Source organism: Spinacia oleracea, chromosome 3 (assembly GCF_020520425.1).
Source record: "Spinacia oleracea cultivar Varoflay chromosome 3, BTI_SOV_V1, whole genome shotgun sequence".
Taxonomy (NCBI): domain Eukaryota; kingdom Viridiplantae; phylum Streptophyta; class Magnoliopsida; order Caryophyllales; family Amaranthaceae; genus Spinacia; species Spinacia oleracea.
The window spans coordinates 11,251,195-11,261,044 of NC_079489.1; the positions used below are offsets into that span (position 1 = coordinate 11,251,195).

A 9,850-nucleotide genomic window follows, 5' to 3' on the forward strand; every position below is an offset into this window, starting at 1 on the left:
TATTGGGTTTCAGTTTAATGTGTTGATGTAAATGATTTTTATTCATTTGCATGTGGGTTTTTGTTGAGTTGCATGTCATGAAATCGTGGATCTTTTGGTTGCATAAATCATGAATTGGTTGGTTAAAAAAACATTGTAATTTTAAAGACTCTGTTTTTTTTATGATGCTAATGACCCGTATTTTATGTCCCCTATTGCGTGCAAGGAACCCACTCGGTCTGACTCGTGGGAACTATATTACGTTGGTGAGTGTGAGAATGAGGATGGCAATTCTGCTGTGTCCTCTGGGCAAGAATCATCAGCGTTCCCTTATTCAAAGAATAAAGACACGACTGTTGCAGATGATCAAGATGATCATGATTAGATAAGTCTGTCCCCTCTTTTAATTTTAATTAGCAATGTAGTAAACATGGTCAGCTGTTGAAATTGTAGACCAGCAAATGTGATCTCTTGCTGGCAGGGTTGGATTTGTTGTTGTTGATGAAGGAGGATTTGTTGTATCATGTGGAGTTTGGAGGGTTTATATATTGGAAAATGCTCTGTTTTCATTCATGCTGATATGACCCTGTTTTGGTTTATGATTGTATGCAAATGATGATACTATATGTCCATGCACTACTACAAAAAAGGGCATAGAGTACTGTTGAAATACACTATATAGGACGCCTTAGAGGCGTTCTCCAACTCAGCGCACTATAAAGTTTATAAAATGGGTAAAAGAAGCGTTTTATATATCTAGTTATAAAATACAGTGATAAGAGATAAGCGTCCTCTATTCCCTTCCTAAAATCAGAAAATAAAAAAGGAATATAGAACGGTTAACGTACATAACCGTCTCCTATACTCTATAATAAAGCGCGCCTTCCGTACATAACCGTCCTCTATTCTTCGTGTTAAATATTGAGATACAGAACATCTTCCGTACATAGGCGTACTATATTCTACCCCTTGTTTTAATATTATTTAAAATAGCATGGACCCCTAAAATAGGATATTACGATTCTAGTATGTCAACCAAATCTAAAAAGATAAAAATAAAAATGATATCCACAGTATCTTTCCAAAAATAATTTCATTCAATAACAAAATAATATTATTCATTCAATAACAAAATCATATTATTCATTGATAAAATATAAATGATCTACACAAGGTACGGCAAATAATAAAATCCAATATCACTGTTTAAAAAAAAAGAAAAAAAGACAGCTGGAACAGATTCTGCAACAACAGCAGCGTTTGCAGCAAGAACAGATTCTGCAGCAACAGCAGAAATGCAGGACTGAAACTGAGGTAACCATCTCCTTGAGCTAGCTTAAGTCACACTAGATCATCGTCATCATCATCTTGATCTTCATCGTTATTTGGTTGGTGATATTCGGTAACGTATGAGATCCACCTCTCCCTTAGCTTGTCAATCGTAGTTTGAGAATGCGTGGGACGGTGGGAGCTCTCATTGAACTTGTCATTAAACCTTCCTCTATCTGCTACAAAGGCAATAGGCTCAGTATGGGACGAATTCAAATTAAATTCAAGACGTTTAACTTTCCTACTACACTTATGACTCCATGAGATACACATTTCTCTAATATGCCAGTTACTGTACAGAAAATACAGGCGATGTTTCACACCTGAAGACAATGGGACAGAATATAGAGGCATATTATAGGAATATATGAGAAATGAATATTACAAAATGAGCCAAACTACATTGAGAAGAAAAAAAGATACAAATTTATTGTACTGATTCATTTTCATTGAATTCCAAGAAGAGTTAGTATACAACTGGTTAAAGAATAGTCAGAACACATAACAAAACATATAAATACAGAAAGGACCAGAAGCCTTTCCATCTAATGAAAAGGCTCTAGCTTAAGGCGCTAAGTATTTAGAAAAGCAAAGCTACTAGTAATGCATAACCATGCTCTAAAAGATATAAGGAAAAATTGATGGGAATAAGTCAACCTTTGCCCTATTTATTAATAATAAGTCTAACTTTTAATTATATCTGATTAAGTTGAATTTTTATACCCATTTATTTTTAACAAGTTGCATTAAAAAATTACCGATTGTAGTAGGTACCATGTATGACATGGCAGTGAAAAAATTATCTGTTACGTGATTTTAAACTTTTTGGGTTCTTTTAAATTTTTTTTGTTTATTTAATTCTATCTTTTTTTTCCCTTCCTCTTCTTTTAATTTCTTCATCTTCAGCGCCCCTCTTCTACTTCCCCTTTCTTCATAATCCCTCCATTAAACTTCATCCCTCCACTAAATTTTCCGCTTTTTCTTGTATTTCCAGTTTTTTTTCCAATATGGAGTATAAAAATCTCCCATCATGCCAAAACTTCAGAGTAACATCATCAAACACACCAGATTTCACGATAACGTGCAATTCAGTAATACAACGAGGTAAGTTTAACTAAAAAAAGAATTATTAAAGAATGGAAGAGAAAAATCCCCTGTTTTTGGTAATTTTGTGAAATTATTGCACTTAAAAAAGCTTAACAATTGCATTTATTAAAATTTTATACCATTTTAACGATTGCCACAATGCCCACAACAGCTACCATGGGTGTGAGAATGGTTTGGGTATGTAGTAGCCATTTGGTTGGGTACTCTAGCTACGGCCATGCCAATCAATTGAGCCCCAATTCAATTCAATTAACCCAAATCAATGGAGTATGAAATTTTGTTAATAATCCCCCCACCAACACCGAAATTTACCCAAGAATAAGAATTTAATTCCTATGATTAAGCAAATTTCCCTTTTAAGTAACAAAATTAACCCATAATTCAAAATAGTTAGGGTTAGCAATTTACACCTGCGAATTTTGCTTGGATTATGAATTAATTTCTCTTGATCTTTTATTGTTGCATCTCTATCACTTTTTCTCGATGATTACATCAATGAAGAAGAAGATGCCAAGGTGGGTGAAGCTTATTGGCTATGGCAGAAAACGACGATCGACAAACAATACTGAATGCTCTTATTTTATTTTATTTTTTCTATTTGTTGTTGTATAAGTGAGCAAATTGTAAAGTGGGTGGGTATTTGTCACAAGTTAATGCCACGCAGACACATTTTGGGAGTGGAAAGTGAAAGTTTACCGGTTCACAATTAATTTAGCCGGTTACCGGTTAATCAACTTGTTAAAAATAAATGGATATAAAAGGTTAACTTAACCAGATATAATTAAAAGTTAGACTTATTATTAATAAATGGGACAAAGGTTGACTTATTTCCATCAATTTTTCCAAAGATATAATGGTCACCTAAATTTAAGCTAAATTTTTTGATGTCAAGGTTTAATTAGGACCTCACAGTTCCATGAACTCTTAATTAAGCCAACATTTTGGTGTTTGTGGGTGTTTGAGAGGAAGAGCGTTGATTTGGTGTTGGCTTGTAATAGGCTGATGAACCTCCTGGGCGATTTTGAAGCCGCAAAAGAGCGAGACGAATGTGCTCCTTCCCACAGTGAAGCTCATACATGGACAGACCCAGCTACTGGTTTATTTAAACTCAATACTGAAGCTGCAGCAGCTACAAATGCTACGGGATATGGGATGGTTGCGAGGGATTCTGTTGGGGATGTGCTCATGTCTGCAGGCCAGAAAGGTTTTGGAAACTCAAGGATTTAGAAGCAAAACAAAGCTTCACGGCAGATTTGCTGGCAACAACATACAAGAAATCCTCCCTAGCTTTAGTAATACACAACTTTAAGTCATCTACATTACTATCTTCGATAATAAGATTATACGAAAAATCTCATAACTCAGCTCCTAACAAGATCAGGAAGTAAGGAGATCTACATCAGTGACTAAGCATGTATAATTGTATAGACATATCGTGACACTTGTAATCTCTTGTTTTTGCTAATAGAAGGTGCAACAAGGTTGTAACTTTTACCAGGTCCAAAAGCTCTAGCACAAACAATATGCATAATTCTAAATGAACTTATAAACAGATTTTTAGGAAACAAACAGTACCCTAAATATTGGAGCAATTAACCTGCCTCGACAGATTCAATGGAAAATGGACCAAATTACAATTTTAAAGTTTAAGATCACTAGATTGCTTGTATAAGATTGGGTTTTCTCTGTTTGCTAACCAAACACAAGCTTGAAAAGAGACTTTCTTGTACCAAATAGCTAGAACAAGCTCTAAAACTATGGTTTGATCGCCCGATCTTGGACGGTTCTGTTGACTAAAGGAAAAGAATGCTTTGTGTAAGGTGTATTCCTTGAAGTAAATCAATCTCACACCCCTTCCCCAATTCAACATAGTCCCAGATAAAACCATTGATTGATTTCGTATACGGACAAAAAAAAAAAATCTAGCAGATTGTGCTAATTATCATAAGGCTTCTCAATCTACAACTCATGAACATCTTAGTAGGGAAGATAGAAATTCGACGAAAGTAACGAAATCAATCATACAAAATTCGATGAAAGTAACAAAAAAGTGATGGATGAGAAGGATACCGATGAAAAAAAGTTGGTGATGTACGATTTGGAAGAAGAAACTTTTACTGATATTGTAGTTCAAGCCTTCAAGGCATTCTAGAGGATGAAAACTACACATAAAAGTACCGTTTCAAAGATTTCTTATTTATCAAGTATTGGTGGATTGATTTTATCACAAGAGCAATTTAGAGGACAACAACATCTAGGAAGGGGACGGGTAATGACAGAGGCACTATATTGCAGAGGTTAGGATGCCTGAATGGCAGTCGATTACAAGTCGATTACAGGCAGTACATTCAATCAACACAACCAGAATTAAAGTGATTTGATTTTCAAGAGCAGACATCCACCAAGGCATCAATAATTTAGTATAGTTATTTGCAATGAAGTTTTCTGAAGGAATATAAGGCCCCAAAAAACGTTCTTATACCTCATTATTTTCATTGACCTTGTCGAGTTTGCAACAAAATCTGAATTCCTAAGACAAGTCATTTATTATCAAGCAACTCCAAGATACTTACTTGCGACAAATTTTATTCTCTAGGGTTGAATTTCCTAGCCAGGGCCATCAGAAAAGGCTCAATGGGAAGCAATGCCCTTCTGTTTGGTCTGCTGCATGCATTATTGATTACATATATGCAAAAGAAAAAAGGCAAACAAGAACATTTCAGTACAGAGGTCCAGCTAATTACAAAAACACGTAGGCCTGGTGACACAATCAAGTGAGAAAGAACAAAACCTCTTTTTATCTTCCATTGACACGGAAGGATATGAATATATGTTTGAAAGAAAGATCTGCATAAGAGTTTAACAAATATTATAGAAAACTAGAAAGATTAAACTTAGAACTTACATTAGAATTTACATATTATGTTGTGTTAATATTCTGGATTCTGGAATAGAATAAGCAGAAATGTGTACCTTCAAACCATCCTCATGGAAACCGTAATGGTAAGAACTCAGCTACGGCTAATATGGTGCACGCCCCCTCCTTCTAATTTACCTAGACTGCAGCATATAAGGCAGACAACATCACAACACCAACACATTTGCAGGACAAAAACCCCAACTGCAGATCATCTGATAAACGTCACAACCTGCAAATTACAATTTAATTTGAACTGCAGATCAACTGCAAATTACAATTACAACTGAAAATTACAACTGCAGATCAACCATGGCTTCTTTCCCAAACTAATTTAAATTTAATTTGAGCTAAATAATACATCTAAAGGAAAATCAATTTATTTGGATTGAATTCAATAAATTCATTCGACATTAATTCTACCTACATTAGTAATTCGATATTCCACACATGTATTCATTAAGAGGCAAATAATCGACAAAATTAATCCGACCTAAAATTTTATACGTATATCTATCTATACAACAAGAATTCCTAGCTCATTTATGGCAATTACAAACTAGAATTCCTATTCAAATATTCCAATTTGATAAAAAAAAATTAACATTCAAATCCCTAAATCATTAGTTGCAAAATTAGGTAAAACAACATTAAGCATACCGATATCGAATTGAAGGCAACGATGGTACAAACGGCGTTCAACGGAGGCTAGGAAGCGGTCGGAAGGCGTTGCAATGGAGCGGCGGTGCAGATCTGCGTCGGGAGGTTTGTTCCACTTCAGTTTTGCGGGAGTATTGAAGGAAATTTTGGTTTTTTTTTACTCTGTTAGTTTTAGGGATTTTTCCTTTAACTGGGTATTAAAACTCTTATTTTGTTCTTTTTTTAGGATGAGCGTCATATAGAGAATATTCGTATATTTAGGTTTATTTTTTTTATTGTAAAATATTTTGTAAAAGAATATAAAACGCCTATCTTGGACACAGTTTTATATTTTTAAAATTTTTTAACTTTAATTAATTATTTTTAATATAATAAAAAATACATAACGGTTGAGAAAGGTAGCCGTACTCTATTCTTTTCTTCACACAACTGTTATAATTGAAATGCGTACTCTATACTTCTATGAAACGCTTAGCAAACTTAAGCGTTCTCTATTCAGCGTTTCTTATTCCAGCTTTTGTAGTAGTGATGTATGCAAATGTTGATACGATGGTATGCCAATATGTCCCTGTATTCAGTTCTGATATGATGGTATGCCAATATGTCCCTCTATTGATCATATGTCCCTGTATTCAGTTGATTTGCACCTGTTTGCAATCTGTCCATGGTGGTTTGTGATGAGTCAATTCTCGTGGAGGCAATTCTTGTCCTGTATGTTGTTTTATTTATTGTCCCCTTTATGTGCCTTGTGTATATGTGTTCAATGATGAGTCTTTTAAATGCTGAGAAGCAAGCAACACAACGACGTTTACAAAGGGAGTGGTGGGTGGGGTTTTTGGGAAAGATAAAATAATTAAATAAGGAAAGGTGATGATTTTGAGGGTTGAATTTGAAAAGATTCTAAGGTATTTGGTGTAATTATGTGGACATATAAGGTATTTTGGTCAAGATTTATGTCCAAAAATAGAAACGGGAAGATCAAAATACAATTAACGTCTTGTTTGTTGTGTTGTTTATTGTCCCCTTTATGTTCCTTGTGTATATGTGTTCAATGATGAGTCTTTTAAATGCTGAGAAGCAAGTCCAAATAACTACAACCACTCATGCTGCCATTAGTATGTCTTTTGATATACTTTTCAGGCGCTAAGTGTTTGTAGTTTGGATTTGTAACTATGAAGCTTGGGGACATCTGAGAACAAAATGAGCATGATTTGTTTTGGCTTTTTGATCTTGATGTAATTCAACCTAACTGAGATTGAACTTGATCTTGTGACTTCCCTTGCATGTTTGACTTTTGTTGTGCCTTGTTCATTGCTGCCTTGTTATTGCTTTTGTGTGATCAATGATGAGTCATCATTTGCTGAGACTCAAACCCTTTCTTCCATTAACACTCATGCGCCATTAGCATCAATGATGCTTTTCAGGAGCTAAGTGTTAGTGGTTGGGGTTTGTGTCAGGGATGCTTGGGGACATTCTGAGATCTTTGTGTGTTGTTTGTTTCTAAACATGTCCCCTGTGCATTGTTGTTGCTGCCTTTTTCTTGTTACCTTTTCCCTTGTTCTTGCTGCCTTTTTCTTGTGTTGCCTTGGTTATGTTATGTTATAAAGTTATGTTATGTTTGATCTTTTTTGTTATGTTGGTTATATTTGTGTTGCCTTGGTTATGTTCTGTTATAAAAGTCAGAACAAGGATATTTGTGTTGCCTTTTTCCTTGTTCTTGCTGCCTTTTTCTTGTCTTGCCTTGGTTATGTTATGTTATAAATTAAAAAACAACATTCTCATTAATAACATTGATTTCATTCATTGAATTTTCCAAAATGATTGACACTTACAAAATGTTTTGCCTACATGTAATGCTTACATTCAAGCCCACAAAAGTGACATTTTAAATATTCGTGTTACTTTCAAAACATGTCCCCAAAACACAAAAAGTTACCTATCTTTTTCCCCTTGCTTCATTGATTTGCTTTCCATTCATCATAGAGTTGTGTGCACTCATTCACTGCCCATATTGGTGCCTTCACTTGTTCTGGCAGATTGCCTTCATCCTCCAAAATTTTTTTCTTGTTGTGTGGAAGTTGGTAGTTATTGTCTCCCTTGTGTTTTAGAATTTTATTTCCCACATATTGGAGTGTCATCCACACATTAGACAATGTCTTTTGATGAAGTTCTTTGTAAGCGTCAATCACTGCTCCACTTAAATCTTCCACTGTCTTTGGCATTTTCTTATGCATGAGTGATTGTATTGACCTAAAAAATCCCAAATCCAATATGCATGAGTGATTGTATTGACCTAAAAAATCCCAAACCATTTTTCATCTATGTGAACGAAGTCAAACATGCCATAATATGTTGGGTCATGTGGTATTGAGTAATCCATAATTAATCTAAGTACCCATCTCATTCTTGTCATCTTGCAAGTTTCTGAAATGCCGGGACATAAGGGACTTGAGTGAGCCTTTAACACCGTTCTCTTGATTAATCTCCAAACTGTTGACGGGCTCAAATTAAGCATCCTTGCAAGATCTATAATACATGTTCTGTCCCCCATTGCAATCGCTACAATTTGTTCATATGGTACTTCTTTTCTTTTTCTGCCACATTTGTGGAAGTTGGTGGACATATCATATGTTTGCATTGCTTCCTGCTGTCTCCTAGCCTTGTTCCATATTTTTCCGATTGTTCTTGGAGTGTAATCATACTTGATTGCTGCCTCTGTGATTGTCCCCTTAATGAGTTTCTCTAAACCTGGTTTTTTCCTACGAAGCAGGAAAATCAAAATTTCCAACTTCAATCCAACAGTTAACCTTTGCTTCCCCGGCTTATGATGAACAATGTTAATTGGAGTTGATGTTTGATGGTATGGAGGTGTTTCTGACTCATCTATTTGAGGGGTGTTTAAATCAAATAAATATGGAACATCCTGTGAGTTTGCTGAATTTGCTGATGCTGTCTCATCTTCATTTGGAAAGTCTTGTGCCAGTTCATTTAAATCTGGTACTTGCTGAAATTGCTCCATGTCCCCGTATTGATGAGCATTTAAGGGCACTGCATCAGTTTCAACAGCAACTCCTTCGTCCCCCGAGTCAGAATCCGTGCTGGAACCATCACCTTCATCGTCTGAAAATCCGAGGAATTCATCTTCCTCTTGATCTGAAGCCATGGTATTTTTTTTTTTGGAAGCCAAGTTATGTCAGAGGTTGAGGTTGGAAGTTTTGTCAAGTTGTATTTATGTTTGAGAAACAAGAAGTCTTTTATATGTGTACTCTGTTTTTTTAGTTGGAGGGAAATCCTAATTTTCATTTTGGAGGGAAATTTCCCTCAAATTTTTTGGTGGAAAAAATGATGAAACTGATCCATGTGTTTGAGAACACAGACTTCTCATTGGTCCGTTTTTTGTGTTGAGGTCCCCAACTCAACAAAAGTGGTCCCTTTTGTAACAGATTTTCTGATTTTCCCTTTAATTAAATAAAATATCTCAATTATCCTTATTTGTTTAATGTTTTCTCTCTCCTTACTTTATTCACAAATACCAATCTCTTACACCCAATCATTACTCTTACCCCCAATCATTAAAAGATTCAAGTTTCTTAATTTCCACCCACAACTCCAAACAGGAACATCAAAAAGAAACGGAGGGAGTATATTATTAATAGTAGACTAACATTAGAAGCTCATCTATCAATATTTTTTATATTTCTTATCAGATTAAAAAGTTATAATGATACATAAATAAAATTATATCATAAAGGAAAAAATAATATTGATTTAGCTTTCCTCCAATAATATATTATGCAGTACACATCTATGGTAATTAAAATATATTTTTATCTTAGTTTCCTAAAAAAAAACGTAATG

The 9,850-nt window shown here is 34.8% G+C and overlaps 1 long non-coding RNA gene across 4 annotated transcripts; it reads right to left on the minus strand.

Moving 5' to 3' along the window:
• Positions 1-1,057: 1,057 nt before the first annotated feature.
• LOC110783852 (uncharacterized) lies at positions 1,058-6,211 on the minus strand. 4 transcript variants are annotated; one of them, XR_008929917.1, is made up of 5 exons: positions 5,993-6,211; positions 5,389-5,564; positions 5,207-5,262; positions 4,989-5,079; positions 1,058-1,487 (listed from the first exon to the last, which is right to left on the minus strand). It is a non-coding gene; the product is annotated as an uncharacterized lncRNA (long non-coding RNA). The 4 variants fall into 4 exon arrangements; XR_008929918.1 differs by having other exon boundaries at positions 1,058-1,484; positions 5,993-6,210; XR_008929920.1 differs by lacking the exon at positions 1,058-1,487 and adding an exon at positions 2,861-3,604.
• Between the last annotated feature and the right edge of the window lie 3,639 nt (positions 6,212-9,850).